The sequence below is a fragment of the Triturus cristatus genome, chromosome 4_2 (genome assembly GCF_964204655.1).
Source record: "Triturus cristatus chromosome 4_2, aTriCri1.1, whole genome shotgun sequence".
NCBI lineage: Eukaryota > Metazoa > Chordata > Amphibia > Caudata > Salamandridae > Triturus > Triturus cristatus.
Window position 1 is genome coordinate 53654085 of NC_140586.1, and position 17947 is coordinate 53672031.

A 17947-nucleotide genomic window follows, 5' to 3' on the forward strand; every position below is an offset into this window, starting at 1 on the left:
AGCTAGACCACCTAAGCTCGAGGATTGTGAGCTACCCACCATACCACCTCAACTACCAGACTGGTAACCAGACTGTCCCGCTACCCCCTTTCCCATCTTGAGAGACTTGAATCGAGGGGACCCCTGAGTCCAGACCTCCTTGTACCTTTTCATCGTACCTTAAGAAGTGCTTATAAAGAACGCTAACTCATCTCCTTGTGTGGTATCTGTCTGTGGGGGGGGGAAGTTATTTGTCTGTACGATCGCTGGAGACGCTCTCCCCGGAGACCTCTCCCCTTGTCCTCGGCCGACCCTCCCGGTCCGTCTAACAATGAGGAAACAACGGAGCTGATCTGAGGGCGCATGGAAAGATCCTTACTGACTTTGATACCAAGGGTTCTCACTGAGGCAGAGGGGGCCGGGGGGGAGCCAAGGCTGGGGGGCCAGAAGGCAGAGGACCAAGGGTTAGAGGTCCCACCAGTCAGGATCAGCTCCGTTTTATCCGGATTGAGTTTAAGATGATTTAGACTCATCCAGTCCGAAATAAAGACAAGTGTACTTTGGAATTTGAGGAGAGGGTTAGAAGAGGAGGAAACATCAAATATTAACTGGAGGTCATCCGCATAGTTATAGACGGAGATCTCCAGTTTAAGCAAAGCAGCAATGAGGGGGTAGATGTAGAGGTTAAAGAGGAGAGGGGGAAGGGGAGGATGGGGGGGCCCACGTGCATGACCCTCCCCCAGCCATTGGGAGGGGTGACCCCCCCGACCCCCTAATTTTTCAGAATGGCCATGGGGGGTCACGGACGAGACACCACCCCAAATGGCCGGGGGGGTCATGCGCGAGACGCCCCCCCCAATGGCCGGGGGGTCACGCACGAGGGCCCCCCCCCCTGGCCGGGGGGGGGTCACGCTCGAGGGCCCCCCCAATGGCCAGGGGGGTCACGCACAAGGGTCCCCCCAATGGCCGGGGGCGTCGCCTAGTGTGAGGTGGTGATGCTATTTGCATCCAACCACCTAAGCCATGAAATAACTTTCATTGTACACATCTTCACGTGACATTCATCATAAACCAGTCATCACCCCTCAAAGACACACAGCAGCATACTCCAGTTACCACACATCATTGTAGCAAACTGGCAAATTTGCAGTTACCAATCGCCGATAAACCACAGCAGTGTATTCCTAGTAACGAACGCTCAAAACAGCAGACTATTCCGTTATCAATGCTCAATACAGCACAGCAGCATATTCTTTTACCACACCTCAGTAAAGCAATGCCGTGTATTCCCAGTTACTAATCCTCAATGTAGCACAGTGACAAATTCGCAGTTACAAATGATCAATGAAGTACAGCAGCTTAATCCCCATTGCCAACGCTCAATACAGCACAGCAGCGTATTCTGTTACTTTTAGCATTCATATGAACAATATATCCTCAGAGCGGGTTCGATGCTTATTTGGTCCACCTCTCGACCGCCTCAATTCAGATATGCTATTACAGCACGGAAGATTAAGGTGATCAAGCGAGGGAAGGTACAGGAGGGAGACCTGTAAGAAATAAACAATATGGCTATCACTCACTGTAACACTTTTTTGGCATATCAATATATAGCACTATATTATCATTATCTGTAAAGAAAAAGAAAACCACCTAGAACACTTCATGTTAGTTATAGGCATATCTTTTAAACAGGTGTTTGTGATATCTCATTGGTGAAAGGGAAGGAACTATCTGAAATGAGGTAAGGACCTATATTTTTAAGTATAGTACATTTCTGTATGCTATCTTTTTAGGTATGAACCTTCTTATTTGCATACCCACCTAAAATTATCATGTGCCCCACCTCACACAGTATGATCCTTAATCTCAGGACTCAAGATTCCGGTTAGAAAAACAATAGTACAGATGATGAGTAGGTGCCTTCTATAGAATCTAGAAGCACATACAAAGCAAAGATCCTTTTTCCCCCAATTTGCACAATAATGTCATAGAAGGCTATCTGCGTCATAGACCTTCATTCTTCTTTGCCAGGAATTATATCCAAACACGTTTCTAGTTCATGCCCCAATTGTAAACAAATAATAATTGTAAACAAACAGTATTGTTGAATACTCCACAAAAGTCTTGAACTCAATTGCTATAACCGAAAGATCTGCAGCGCTTAATAGTCACACGGACGACCGTACAAAAGGCCGGATTGTGGAGCGACCTCAACAGTATCCCACTTTTAACCACGGTTAAAGACGCCAGGCAGCAACTCCAGCGAACCGGGCGGCTTATTCGGGGAATGTTCTCTGAAGGACATACGAACAACAGATGTCCGAATTAAAGCATACTGCAAAAATAGTGCAAAGCGCACCCTTACCCAATACCACACTCGGGAAACTTCTTCCGGTAACAGCCAAACGATCCAGACACACGGATCAAATATTCTGCCCGCGTTCTTCGCTACTGCAGGGGGCCCCTCACGCGTGGGCCCCCCCAGCCATTGGGGGGGCCCTCGCGCATGGGCCCCCGCCATTGGGGGGGCCCTCGCGCGTGGGCTCCCCCCTAGCCATTGGGGGGCCCTTGCGCGTGGCCCCCCCAGCCATTGGGGGGGCCCCTCGCGCATAGGGCCCCCCCAGCCATTGGGGGGGGCCCCTCGCGCGTAGGGCCCCCCCAGCCATTGGGGGGGGGGCCCTCCCGCGTAGGGCCCCCCCAGCCATTGGGGGGGGGCCCTCACGCGTAGGGCCCCCCCAGCCATTGGGGGGGCCCCTCGCGCGTAGGGCCCCCCCAGCCATTGGGGGGGCCCCTCGCGCGTAGGGCCCCCCCAGCCATTGGGGGGGCCCCTCGCGCGTAGGGCCCCCCCAGCCATTGGGGGGGCCCCTCGCGCGTAGGGCCCCCCCAGCCATTGGGGGGGCCCCTCGCGCGTAGGGCCCCCCCAGCCATTGGGGGGGCCCCTCGCGCGTAGGGCCCCCCCAATGGCTGGGGGGGCCCTACGCGCGAGGGGCCCCCCCAATGGCTGGGGGGGCCCTACGCGCGAGGGGCCCCCCCCAGCCATTGGGGGGGGCCCTCGCGCGTAGGGCCCCCCCCAGCCATTGGGGGGGGCCCTCGCGCGTAGGGCCCCCCCAGCCATTGGGGGGGGCTCTCGCGCGTAGGGCCCCCCCAGCCATTGGGGGGGGCCCTCTCGCGCGTAGGGCCCCCCCAGCCATTGGGGGGGGCCCTCTCGCGCGTAGGGCCCCCCCAGCCATTGGGGGGGGCCCTCTCGCGCGTAGGGCCCCCCCAGCCATTGGGGGGGCCCTCTCGCGCGTAGGGCCCCCCCAGCCATTGGGGGGCCCTCTCGCGCGTAGGGCCCCCCAGCCATTGGGGGGCCCTCGCGCGTAGGGCCCCCCAGCCATTGGGAGGGCCACCCAGCCATTGGGGTGCCCCTCGCGCATAGGCCCCCTTAGCCATTGGGGGGGCCCCTCGCGTGTAGGGGCCCCCCCAGCCATTGGGGGGGCCCCTCGCGCATAGGGCCCCCCCAATGGCTGGGGGGCCCCTCGCGCATAGGGCCCCCCCCAGCCATGGGGGGGCCCCTCATGCGTAGGCCCCCCCAGCCATTGGGGGGGCCCCTCGCGCGTAGGCCCCCCCAGCCATTGGGGGGCCCCTCGCGCGTAGGCCCCCCCAGCCATTGGGAGGGGCCCCTCGCGCGTAGGCCCCCCCCCCCAGCCATTGGGAGGGGCCCCTCGCGCGTAGGCCCCCCCCAGCCATTGGGGGGGCCCCTCGCGCGTAGGGCCCCCCAGCCATTGGGGGGCTCCTCGCGCGTGCCCCCCCAATGCCCCTGGCCATGGGGGGCCCCACGTGCGTGACCCCCCCCCCTGGCCATGGGGGGCCCTATGCGCGTGATCCCTCTGGCTATTGGGGGGAGGGGGCCCACGCGCGTGAAGAAGTTGAAAGTGCTTATAAAGCGCGCTGTGACCATGCGGTTTCCTGGCGCTAGAGGATTACATGAGTGTTGGACAGGCCACATGAAGGGCTTGCTCCCTCCCCGCACGACAGGGCCCGAACCCCGGACTCCCAGGTGTTACCCCCAAGGGCAACCCGCACCCCGTCTCCCAACGGAACTCCTGCCCCCGGACATCCATGTATCATGGGGCCGAACCACTACCGGCTCCCCCGGCCGGATCAGCCGCCATCTTGGACACTGCGCCACGAGGCCGCGCGGCCTCAGCCCGACCCTAACCCTGGGCCTGGCCGGCCCCGACATCCCGGCACCACCATCCACCCAGGAGGTGAACGGGCCACTTGGCAGGTCAATGGGAGAAAGAAGCGTCGAGGGCTCTCCCCCGCCAGGTGCCGATCACCCTCCAGCTCCCCCAGGCGCTGGCTCCACCCCCTGCTGGGTGTCTGGACTCCTTCATCCCGGACCCCCCGACCTCCAAGTGCGAGGGTCCGGACATCAAAGGGCGCCAGACCTATAACTAGGGCAGCTCCAGAGCAGGAAGGCAGTTGTATCCTGGAGTCGAGAGACACCGAGAGAACTCATCCTTGACGGACTACTGGCGCTGCCGTAGCCCTGCCTTGTGAACCATCGTCCTGCCTGCTGGCGCTGCCGCGGCCTTCTGCAACATCCATCCTCGTCGGGACCTGCTGGCGCTGCCGCGGACCGTTGTAACGACCACCTTCATCGGGACCTGCTGGCGCTGCCGCGGACCGTGTAACGACCATCTTCACCGGGACCTGCTGGCGCTGCCGCGGACCGTGTAACGACCATCTTCACCGGGACCTGCTGGCGCTGCCGCGGCCCGTCCAAGCTAGAACACCGAGCTCGAGGATTGTGAGCTATCCACCATACCATCTCAGTTACCAGACTGGTAACCAGACTGTCCCGCTACCCCCTTTCCCCAAACCAAGAGACTCGAATCGAGGGGACCCCTGAGTCCAGACCTCCTTGTACCATTTCGTCGTACCTTAAGAAATCACCTATAAAGAACGCTAAATCTTATCCTTGTGTGGTGTATATCTGTGGGGGGGAAGTTATTCATCCGTACGATCGCTGGAGACGGCTCTCCCCGGAGACCTCTCCCCTTGTCCTCGGCCGACCCTCCCGGTCCGTCTAACATTGGTGGCCAGCGGCGCGATCCGAATCAACGCGTAATCGTACAGAGAGTAGCTCACCCCACGACAAAACCACGATGTCAACCAAAGAGAGCGGTTCCACCGAGAAATTCCAGATGGATAAATTGGAAGAGTATAGCCATCGCGAACTTAAACAATTCTGCATGGAACTAGGCATTGCTACCACCGGCCTGAGTACCAAAGACGATTTGAAGCACGCCCTTGAGTCGTGGGCGGAAACCGGGGTCGCCGGATCCCCCGACGAAAACGGTGTAGCACCAGAGGGGAACGCCACAGCTCCCGAGGAGCGAGGAACGGGCCTCTCGCAGGGAGAGATCCAAGAAAGAGAAAGAACCAGATTACATGAGTTGGAAATGGCACGACTCAAGATGGACGGTGAACTAAAGTTAGCCGAGCAAAAACTAAATCTAGAACATCTGCGGCTCCGAGAAGAACGGGAAGAAAAACAGAGGCAGAGAGAGCTCGAAGAAAAAAGACTAACATTCGAACACGAGCGCAAACTGGCGGAAATAGAACTTCGGAAACAGAATAAAGAACCGGGGGTGCCTGAGCGACCGCACACCCCGGGAGCAACCGAGAAGAAAGTCCACATCCCCAAGGATGTTGTCCGAGAGTATGTCCGAGAGGACGACATACAACAGTGGTTCAAAGCCTACGAGATCGCCATGACCTCCCACCGGATCGATCGGAGTGACTGGGGAGCCGGCCTATGGGGGAGGTTCGTCAACGAAGGCCGCGATGCCCTACTACAGCTCCCAGATCATCAGATGTCATCCTATGACCACATGAAGGCTGCCCTCCTCACCCGATATGGGCTCACACCCGAAATGTACCGCCAGAGGTTCCGAGACTGCACCCGGATCCCGGGTACAACTTGGGTGGAATACGTCAACTATTTCAGCCGAGCCTTCGAGGGTTGGATCAAGGGAAGCCACGTAACGACCTACGAGCAGCTCTTTAATCTTATGGTGTGGGAGCACCTGTCTAACAACTGCTTCGTCGAGCTCAGGCAGCACCTCCTCGACAGTAAATTGACTGACCCACGGCAACTCGCCGCCGAATCTGACCGGTGGGAAAGCACCCGAGTGGGCCGGAGAGGGCCACACGAGCAAAACCGAAACCACCAGGGTCAGCACCGTCCCCGAGGAGGAGGAGGAGGCCAGGGGCGAGGGAGAGACACCATCCCGGCCACTCCCGCGGCCAGCACCCCGCCCCCGGCCGGCCGGGGCAACCCCCCGATGCGCCCGGGGTTCCGAGCCAACTTCACGTGTCACCGATGCCAGCGAGTCGGCCACTACGCCAATGACCCGAGCTGCCCGCAGAACCAAACGCCAAAGCCCCGCCAGGTAGCTGCCGCCGCCCTGGGGGGAGAACAAATCTCCGAGGAACAGGAAGAATATGAGCAGGCACAACAAGAGTGGGAACCGGCCGCCATGGTTCTAGCGTGCCTAGGGGGAAAAGACATGGTCCCGCGGGCTCCCCTACCCGCCAACACCCGGAAATATGGCCAGTGGGTGAACATTAATGGGCGCCGGGCCGAAGCCCTACGTGACACAGGGGCCAGTGTGACGGCCGTCCGCTGTCACCTGGTGAAACCAGAGCAGATCCTGCCGAACATTCTCTGCCCCGTCCGCTCAGCCGACAATTCCGAAAGTCTGTGTCGGATGGCCTGCGTCCCCTTCGAATGGGGAGGGGTCTCCGGCATGTCGAAGGTGACGGTCCGGGATGATGCCCCCGTGGACTGTCTCCTGGGGAATGACCTTGAGAGTTCCCCGTGGGCTGCCGTCGAAAGAAGAGAGCACCTGGGGATGCTGGGCCTCCCGGACTGGGCCTGCGTAACCACCCGGTCCATGGCCGCCCGTGCCATCCCCCGACCAGAAGAACCAGAATGGCCAGCACCTCCTCCCCCGGTCGCTCCAGTAGAGGACAACGGCTATACCGACCCCCCAGAGCCAACGCCCGAAGGGGTCGCCCAGCCCCAGGACCTTCCCGGCCTGGCTCAGTGGCGTCAAGAAGGGGGGCCCACCCAGGAACAGTTTCGCCAGGAACAGAAGACCTGCCCCTCCCTCGAGGGACTCCGCCAGCAAGCCAGCGCCCAGAGCGCAGGGGACTCCACCGGAACCCATTGGGTCTATTGGGATAACGACCTGCTATACAGTGAACAAAGAATCGCGGAGTTAGGGGCCAGTCGAGTGCTGGTAGTGCCCCTCCGTTTCAGAGACTTCCTACTAACTTTGGCCCACGATGTTCCCCTGGCTGGACACCTGGGCCAGGACAAAACCTACAGTCGCCTGGTGACCCACTTTTTCTGGCCGAAGATGCGGAACGACGTCCTCAACCACTGCCGGTCCTGCCCCACGTGCCAGGCCAGCGGGAAGAGCGGCCGTAAGCTCAAAGCCCCTCTGCAACCCTTCCCAGTGGTCACCACCCCGTTCGAGAGGGTAGGAATAGACATTGTGGGGCCCCTGGACCCCCGCACAGCACAAGGACATCGGTTCATCCTGGTACTGGTGGACCACGCCACCCGCTACCCCGAGGCTGTGCCCCTGCGAACTGTAACAGCTCCGGTGGTCGACCGGGCCCTAATGGGGATCTTCTCCCGGGTGGGCTTCCCCCGAGAAGTCGTCAGCGACCGAGGCACAAACTTTATCTCGAAATATATGAAGTCCCTCTGGCAACAGTGCGGGGTCACCTACCGATTCACGACCCCCTATCACCCCCAAGGGAACGGACTAGTGGAGCGATTCAACCGCACTCTCAAGGGGATGATTGGGGGATTGGAAGAGCCCCTCCGTCGCCAGTGGGATGTACTACTCCCGTGCCTCCTCTTCGCCTACCGGGAAGTTCCCCAGAAGTCCCTCGGTTTTAGCCCCTTCGAACTCCTGTACGGGCACCCTGTGCGAGGGCCCCTCAGCCTAGTCAAAGAAGGTTGGGAGATGGCCCCCCTAAAGACCCCTCCAGACGTCTTCCAGTACCTCCTGGCACTACGCAATCAGACCCGGCGCTTCAGGCAAATGGCAAAAGCGAACCTCGAGGCCAGTCAGGAGGACATGAAAAAATGGTACGATCAGAATGCCTCCTCCGTCGAATTCGAACCTGGTCAACAAGTGTGGGTGATGTCCCCCACCGAACCATGTGCCTTGCAAGATAAGTGGACGGGGCCCTTCAAAGTGGTCGAACGCAAGAGCCCCGTCACCTACCTCATCGACATGGCGTCCCCCCGGAACCCCCTCCGGGTCCTCCACACCAACAGACTCAAACCCCACTTTGTGCGATCGGAACTCAGCCTCCTGATGGCTACAGACAGTGGGGCGGAAGAAGACTCCGAGCCCCTCCCTGATCTCCTGAAGACCCAGGAGAACGACGGTTCCGTGGACGGGGTCCGGCTCTCCGATGCCCTCACCCCAGAGCAACGCCAGGGCTGCCGGGACCTCCTGCTGCAGTTTGCTACACTGTTTTCCCTCACCCCAGGGATCACCCCTTGGTGCTTGCACGACGTGGACACCGGGGACAGTCCCCCTATCCGGCACCGGGCCTACCGCGTACCAGATCGGGTGCGGGCCTGCATCCAAGAGGAAGTATCCAAGATGCTCACGCTCGGGGTCATCGAACCCTCGGACAGCCCCTGGGCCAGCCCGGTCGTGCTGGTCCCCAAAGCCGCTGCCCCCGGCACCACTCCTGAACTCCGATTCTGCATCGACTATCGGGGCTTGAACGCTGTCACCCGGACCGACGCTCATCCTATCCCCCGAGCGGATGAATTGATCGACCGCCTGGGGGCCGCCCGCTACCTCAGCATCTTCGACCTGACAGCGGGCTACTGGCAGATCGGTCTCACACCCCGGGCCCAGGAACGGTCCGCCTTTTCTACCCCCGATGGCCACTACCACTTCAAGGTCATGCCCTTCGGCATGAAGAATGCCCCAGCTACTTTTCAACGTCTAGTGAACCAGGTCTTGGCGGGGCTCGAAGAGTTCAGCGCCGCCTACCTGGACGATATTGCTGTGTACAGCCGCCACTGGTCCGACCACCTCCACCACCTCCAAGAGGTCCTGCAGGCCCTCCAGCGGGCCGGCCTCACGATTAAGGCCGGCAAGTGCCAAATTGGTCAAGGGTCCGTGACCTACCTCGGACACCAGGTGGGAAGCGGTCTGGTGGCCCCTCTGCAACTCAAAATTGCTGCCATCCAGTCCTGGCAACCCCCCGTCACGCAGACCGAGGTCCGAGCCTTCTTGGGACTCACCGGCTACTACCGGTGGTTCGTGAGGGACTATGGCAGCATTGTGGGGCCCCTCACGGGTCTCACGTCCAAAAACCACCCGAAGAAGATTAACTGGACCCCCGACTGTCAAGCGGCCTTCGAGAAGCTGAAGGCCGCCCTGTGCACCGCCCCTGTGCTCCAGGCCCCCGATTACAGTCGGGAATTCATTGTACAAACGGACGCCTCCAACCACGGCATCGGGGCAGTTCTTTCCCAGCTGAACCCCGAGGGTCTTGACCAGCCGGTGGCCTTCATCAGTAGACGCCTCCTGGCCCGAGAACAGCGCTGGAGCACAATCGAGAGGGAGGCCTTCGCAGTGGTGTGGGCCCTCAAAAAGCTCCGGCCCTATCTCTTCGGTACCCACTTCCGGGTACAAACCGATCATCGACCCCTGCAGTGGCTAATGCAGATGCGGGGGGAAAACCCAAAACTATTGCGCTGGTCCATCTCCCTGCAGGGAATGGACTTCACTGTGGAACATCGACCGGGCCAAGACCACGCCAACGCAGATGGCCTGTCACGCTTTTTCCGCCTCGACGAGGAGAGTCCCCAAGAGGATGGGTGACTCTCCCCGCCTTCAGCTGGGGGGGACGCATGTTGGACAGGCCACATGAAGGGCTTGCTCCCTCCCCGCACGACAGGGCCCGAACCCCGGACTCCCAGGTGTTACCCCCAAGGGCAACCCGCACCCCGTCTCCCAACGGAACTCCTGCCCCCGGACATCCATGTATCATGGGGCCGAACCACTACCGGCTCCCCCGGCCGGATCAGCCGCCATCTTGGACACTGCGCCACGAGGCCGCGCGGCCTCAGCCCGACCCTAACCCTGGGCCTGGCCGGCCCCGACATCCCGGCACCACCATCCACCCAGGAGGTGAACGGGCCACTTGGCAGGTCAATGGGAGAAAGAAGCGTCGAGGGCTCTCCCCCGCCAGGTGCCGATCACCCTCCAGCTCCCCCAGGCGCTGGCTCCACCCCCTGCTGGGTGTCTGGACTCCCTCATCCCGGACCCCCCGACCTCCAAGTGCGAGGGTCCGGACATCAAAGGGCGCCAGACCTATAACTAGGGCAGCTCCAGAGCAGGAAGGCAGTTGTATCCTGGAGTCGAGAGACACCGAGAGAACTCATCCTTGACGGACTACTGGCGCTGCCGTAGCCCTGCCTTGTGAACCATCGTCCTGCCTGCTGGCGCTGCCGCGGCCTTCTGCAACATCCATCCTCGTCGGGACCTGCTGGCGCTGCCGCGGACCGTTGTAACGACCACCTTCATCGGGACCTGCTGGCGCTGCCGCGGACCGTGTAACGACCATCTTCACCGGGACCTGCTGGCGCTGCCGCGGACCGTGTAACGACCATCTTCACCGGGACCTGCTGGCGCTGCCGCGGCCCGTCCAAGCTAGAACACCGAGCTCGAGGATTGTGAGCTATCCACCATACCATCTCAGTTACCAGACTGGTAACCAGACTGTCCCGCTACCCCCTTTCCCCAAACTAAGAGACTCGAATCGAGGGGACCCCTGAGTCCAGACCTCCTTGTACCATTTCGTCGTACCTTAAGAAATCACCTATAAAGAACGCTAAATCTTATCCTTGTGTGGTGTATATCTGTGGGGGGGAAGTTATTCATCTGTACGATCGCTGGAGACGGCTCTCCCCGGAGACCTCTCCCCTTGTCCTCGGCCGACCCTCCCGGTCCGTCTAACAATGAGTCAGACAGTGAGGGGGATCAGTGAGAGGGGAAGGCTAGAGTGAACAGGTGAGTCTTGAGTGCATTCCTGAAGGATGGGTAAGAGGTAATGGATCTGATGGAAAATGGGAGGTCATTCCAAAAGCGAGGGGCAAGGACAGGGAACCTAGTACCACCTGCTCTCGGCTTGCGAAAACGGGGAATGATAAGGAGAGCCTGACTGGAAGAACGGAGGGTACGGCTGGGTATGTAAGGAGTGATCAGCGAGTTGATGAAGAGAGGGGCAGTGTGGGCACGAGCCATAAAGACTGCAACCCATTTTGAAGAGGGTACGGTACATAATGGGGAGCCAGTGAAGGGATTTAAGAAGGGGGGAGGCGTGATGAAATTTAGGGAGCTGGTGGATGAGGCGAGCCGCCTGATTCTGGATGGTTTGAAGGCGTCGCAGCTCGTATGCGGGGACACCCGCATAAAGACAGTTACCAAAGTCTATGCGGGAGAGAACCATGGCTAAAACAATTATTTTGAGAGCATCTACAGAAAAAAAACGGGAAATCTTACGGATAATTCGTAAAGCGAGGAAACATGAGGAAACAACGGAGCTGATCTGAGGGTGCATGGAAAGATCCTTACTGACTTTGATACCAAGGGTTCTCACTGAGGCAGAGGGGGCCGGGGGGGAGCCAAGGCTGGGGGGCCAGAAGGCAGAGGACCAAGGGTTAGAGGTCCCACCAGTCAGGATCAGCTCCGTTTTATCCGGATTGAGTTTAAGATGATTTAGACTCATCCAGTCCGAAATAAAGACAAGTGTACTTTGGAATTTGAGGAGAGGGTTAGAAGAGGAGGAAACATCAAATACTAACTGGAGGTCATCCGCATAGTTATAGACGGAGACCTCCAGTTTGAGCAAAGCAGCAATGAGGGGGTAGATGTAGAGGTTAAAGAGGAGAGGGGGAAGGGGAGGATGGGGGGGCCCACGTGCATGATCCTCCCCCGGCCATTGGGAGGGGGGCCCGCGCGCGTGACCCCCCCGGCCATTGGGAGGGGGGGCCCCGCGCGCGTGACCCCCCAATTTTTCAGAATGGCCATGGAGGGATCACGGACGAGACACCCCCCCCCAAATAGCCGGGGGGGTCATGCGTGAGACGCCCCCCAATGGCCGGGGGGTCACGCACGAGGGCCCACCCCTGGCCGGGGGGGTCATGCTCGAGGGCCCCCCCAATGGCCAGGGGGGTCACGCACAAGGGCCCCCCCAATGGCCGGGGGGTGTCGCCTAGTGTGAGGTGGTGATGCTATTTGCATCCAACCACCTAAGCCATGAAATAACTTTCATTGTACACATCTTCACGTGACATTCATCATAAACCAGTCATCACCCCTCAAAGACACACAGCAGCATACTCCAGTTACCACACATCATTGTAGCACACTGGCAAATTTGCAGTTACCAATCGCCGATAAACCACAGCAGTGTATTCCTAGTAACGAACGCTCAAAACAGCAGACTATTCCGTTATCAATGCTCAATACAGCACAGCAGCATATTCTTTTACCACACCTCAGTAAAGCAATGCCGTGTATTCCCAGTTACTAATCCTCAATGTAGCACAGTGACAAATTCGCAGTTACAAATGATCAATGAAGTACAGCAGCTTAATCCCCATTGCCAACGCTCAATACAGCACAGCAGCGTATTCTGTTACTTTTAGCATTCATATGAACAATATATCCTCAGAGCGGGTTCGATGCTTATTTGGTCCACCTCTTGACCGCCTCAATTCAGATATGCTATTACAGCACGGAAGATTAAGGTGATCAAGCGAGGGAAGGTACAGGAGGGAGACCTGTAAGAAATAAACAATATGGCTATCACTCACTGTAACACTTTTTTGGCATATCAATATATAGCACTATATTATCATTATCTGTAAAGAAAAAGAAAACCACCTAGAACACTTCATGTTAGTTATAGGCATATCTTTTAAACAGGTGTTTGTGATATCTCATTGGTGAAAGGGAAGGAACTATCTGAAATGAGGTAAGGACCTATATTTTTAAGTATAGTACATTCCTTTATGCTATCTTTTTAGGTATGAACCTTCTTATTTGCATACCCACCTAAAATTATCATGTGCCCCACCTCACACAGTATGATCCTTAATCTCAGGACTCAAGATTCCGGTTAGAAAAACAATAGTACAGATGATGAGTAGGTGCCTTCTATAGAATCTAGAAGCACATACAAAGCAAAGATCCTTTTTCCCCCAATTTGCACAATAATGTCATAGAAGGCTATCTGCGTCATAGACCTTCATTCTTCTTTGCCAGGAATTATATACAAACACGTTTCTAGTTCATGCCCCAATTGTAAACAAATAATAATTGTAAACAAACAGTATTGTTGAATACTCCACAAAAGTCTTGAACTCAATTGCTATAACCGAAAGATCTGCAGCGCTTAATAGTCACACGGACGACCGTACAAAAGGCCGGATTGTGGAGCGACCTCAACAGTATCCCACTTTTAACCACGGTTAAAGACGCCAGGCAGCAACTCCAGCGAACCGGGCGGCTTATTCGGGGAATGTTCTCTGAAGGACATACGAACAACAGATGTCCGAATTAAAGCATACTGCAAAAATAGTGCAAAGCGCACCCTTACCCAATACCACACTCGGGAAACTTCTTGCGGTAACAGCCAAACGATCCAGACACACGGATCAAATATTCTGCCCGCGTTCTTCGCTACTGCAGGGGGCCCCTCACGCGTGGGCCCCCCCAGCCATTGGGGGGCCCTCGCGCGTGGGCACCCCCCTGCCATTGGGGGGGCCCTCGCGCGTGGGCACCCCCCTGCCATTGGGGGGGCCCTCGCGCGTGGGCACCCCCCTGCCATTGGGGGGGCCCCTCACACGTGGGCACCCCCCTGCCATTGGGGGGCCCTCGTGCGTGGCCCCCCCAAGCCATTGGGGGGGCCCCTCGCGCGTAGGGCCCCCCCCAGCCATTGGGTGGGGGGGCCCCTCGCGCGTAGGGCCCCCCCCCAGCCATTGGGTGGGGGGGCCCCTCGCGCGTAGGGCCCCCCCCCCAGCCATTGGGTGGGGGGCCCCTCGCGCGTAGGGCCCCCCCCAGCCATGGGGGGGGGGGGGGGCCCTCGTGCGTAGGGCCCCCCCAGCCATTGGGGGGGGGGCCCCTCGCGCGTGGGCACCCCCCTGCCATTGGGGGGGGGGGCCCCTCGCGCGTGGGCACCCCCCTGCCATTGGGGGGGCCCTCGCGCGTGGGCACCCCCCTGCCATTGGGGGGGCCCTCGCGCGTGGGCACCCCCCTGCCATTGGGGGGGCCCCTCACACGTGGGCACCCCCCTGCCATTGGGGGGCCCTCGTGCGTGGCCCCCCCAAGCCATTGGGGGGGCCCCTCGCGCGTAGGGCCCCCCCCAGCCATTGGGTGGGGGGCCCCTCGCGCGTAGGGCCCCCCCCAGCCATTGGGTGGGGGGGCCCCTCGCGCGTAGGGCCCCCCCAGCCATTGGGTAGGGGGGCCCCTCGCGCGTAGGGCCCCCCCAGCCATTGGGTGGGGGGGCCCTACGCGCGAGGGGCCCCCCCACCCAATGGCTGGGGGGGGCCCTACGCGCGAGGGGCCCCCCCAGCCATTGGGTGGGGGGGCCCCTCGCGCGTAGGGCCCCCCCCCCCCAGCCATTGGGTGGGGGGGCCCCTCGCGCGTAGGGGCCCCCCCCCAGCCATTGGGTGGGGGGGCCCCTCGCGCGTAGGGGCCCCCCCCCCCAGCCATTGGGTGGGGGGGGCCCCTCGCGCGTAGGGGCCCCCCCCCCCAGCCATTGGGTGGGGGGGGCCCCTCGCGCGTAGGGGCCCCCCCCCAGCCATTGGGTGGGGGGGCCCCTCGCGCGTAGGGGCCCCCCCCCAGCCATTGGGTGGGGGGGCCCCTCGCGCGTAGGGGCCCCCCCCCCCAGCCATTGGGTGTGGGGGGGCCCCTCGCGCGTAGGGGCCCCCCCCAGCCATTGGGTGGGGGGGCCCCTCGCGCGTAGGGCCCCCCCCCCCAGCCATTGGGTGGGGGGGCCCCTCGCGCGTAGGGGCCCCCCCCCCCAGCCATTGGGTGGGGGGGCCCCTCGCGCGTAGGGGCCCCCCCCCCCCCCCCAGCCATTGGGTGGGGGGGCCCCTCGCGCGTAGGGGGCCCCCCCCCCCCAGCCATTGGGTGGGGGGGCCCCTCGCGCGTAGGGGGCCCCCCTCCCCCAGCCATTGGGTGGGGGGGCCCCTCGCGCGTAGGGGGCCCCCCCCCCAGCCATTGGGTGGGGGGGCCCCTCGCGCGTAGGGGGCCCCCCCCCAGCCATTGGGTGGGGGGGCCCCTCGCGCGTAGGGCCCCCCCCCCGCCATTGGGGGGGGGCCCTCGCGCGTAGGGCCCCCCCCCGCCATTGGGGGGGGGCCCTCGCGCGTAGGGCCCCCCCCCCCGCCATTGGGGGGGGCCCTCGCGCGTAGGGCCCCCCCCCGCCATTGGGGGGGGGCCCTCGCGCATAGGGCCCCCCCCCCGCCATTGGGGGGGGGCCCTCGCGCGTAGGGCCCCCCAGCCATTGGGGGGCTCCTCGCGCGTGCCCCCCCTATGCGCCTGGCCATGGGGGGCCCCACGTGCGTGACCCCCCCCCTGGCCATGGGGGGCCCTACACGCGTGATCCCTCCGGCTATTGGGGGGAGGGGGCCCACGCGCGTGAAGAAGTTGAAAGTGCTTATAAAGCGCGCTGTGACCATGCGGTTTCCTGGCGCTAGAGGATTACATGAGTCAGACAGTGAGGGGGATCAGTGAGAGGGGAAGGCTAGAGTGAACAGGTGAGTCTTGAGTGCATTCCTGAAGGATGGGTAAGAGGTAATGGATCTGATGGAAAATGGGAGGTCATTCCAAAAGCGGGGGGCAAGGACAGGGAACCTAGTACCACCTGCTCTCGACATGCGAAAACGGGGAATGATAAGGAGAGCCTGACTGGAAGAACGGAGGGTACGGCTGGGTATGTAAGGAGTGATCAGCGAGTTGATGAAGAGAGGGGCAGTGTGGGCACGAGCCATAAAGACTGCAACCCATTTTGAAGAGGGTACGGTACATAATGGGGAGCCAGTGAAGGGATTTAAGAAGGGGGGAGGCGTGATGAAATTTAGGGAGCTGGTGGATGAGGCGAGCCGCCTGATTCTGGATGGTTTGAAGGCGTCGCAGCTCGTATGCGGGGACACCCGCATAAAGACAGTTACCATAGTCTATGCAGGAGAGAACCATGGCTAAAACAATTATTTTGAGAGCATCTACAGAAAAAAAACGGGAAATCTTACGGATAATTCGTAAAGCGAGGAAACATGAGGAAACAACGGAGCTGATCTGAGGGCGCATGGAAAGATCCTTACTGACTTTGATACCAAGGGTTCTCACTGAGGCAGAGGGGGCCGGGGGGGAGCCAAGGCTGGGGGTCCAGAAGGCAGAGGACCAAGGGTTAGAGGTCCCACCAGTCAGGATCAGCTCCGTTTTATCCGGATTGAGTTTAAGATGATTTAGACTCATCCAGTCCGAAATAAAGACAAGTGTACTTTGGAATTTGAGGAGAGGGTTAGAAGAGGAGGAAACATCAAATATTAACTGGAGGTCATCCGCATAGTTATAGACGGAGATCTCCAGTTTGAGCAAAGCAGCAATGAGGGGGTAGATGTAGAGGTTAAAGAGGAGAGGGGGAAGGGGAGGATGGGGGGGCCCACGTGCATGACCCTCCCCCAGCCATTGGGAGGGGTGACCCCCCCAACCCCCTAATTTTTCAGAATGGCCATGGGGGGTCACAGACGAGACACCCCCCCAAATGGCCAGGGGGGTCATGCGCGAGACGCCCCCCCAATGGCCGGGGGGTCACGCACGAGGGCCCCCCCCCCTGGCCGGGGGGGTCCCGCTCAAGGGCCCCCCCAATGGCCAGGGGGGTCACGCACAAGGGCCCCCCCAATGGCCGGGGGGGTCGCCTAGTGTGAGGTGGTGATGCTATTTGCATCCAACCACCTAAGCCATGAAATAACTTTCATTGTACACATCTTCACGTGACATTCATCATAAACCAGTCATCACCCCTCAAAGACACACAGCAGCATACTCCAGTTACCACACATCATTGTAGCACACTGGCAAATTTGCAGTTACCAATCGCCGATAAACCACAGCAGTGTATTCCTAGTAACGAACGCTCAAAACAGCAGACTATTCCGTTATCAATGCTCAATACAGCACAGCAGCATATTCTTTTACCACACCTCAGTAAAGCAATGCCGTGTATTCCCAGTTACTAATCCTCAATGTAGCACAGTGACAAATTCGCAGTTACAAATGATCAATGAAGTACAGCAGCTTAATCCCCATTGCCAACGCTCAATACAGCACAGCAGCGTATTCTGTTACTTTTAGCATTCATATGAACAATATATCCTCAGAGCGGGTTCGATGCTTATTTGGTCCACCTCTTGACCGCCTCAATTCAGATATGCTATTACAGCACGGAAGATTAAGGTGATCAAGCGAGGGAAGGTACAGGAGGGAGACCTGTAAGAAATAAACAATATGGCTATCACTCACTGTAACACTTTTTTGGCATATCAATATATAGCACTATATTATCATTATCTGTAAAGAAAAAGAAAACCACCTAGAACACTTCATGTTAGTTATAGGCATATCTTTTAAACAGGTGTTTGTGATATCTCATTGGTGAAAGGGAAGGAACTATCTGAAATGAGGTAAGGACCTATATTTTTAAGTATAGTACATTCCTGTATGCTATCTTTTTAGGTATGAACCTTCTTATTTGCATACCCACCTAAAATTATCATGTGCCCCACCTCACACAGTATGATCCTTAATCTCAGGACTCAAGATTCCGGTTAGAAAAACAATAGTACAGATGATGA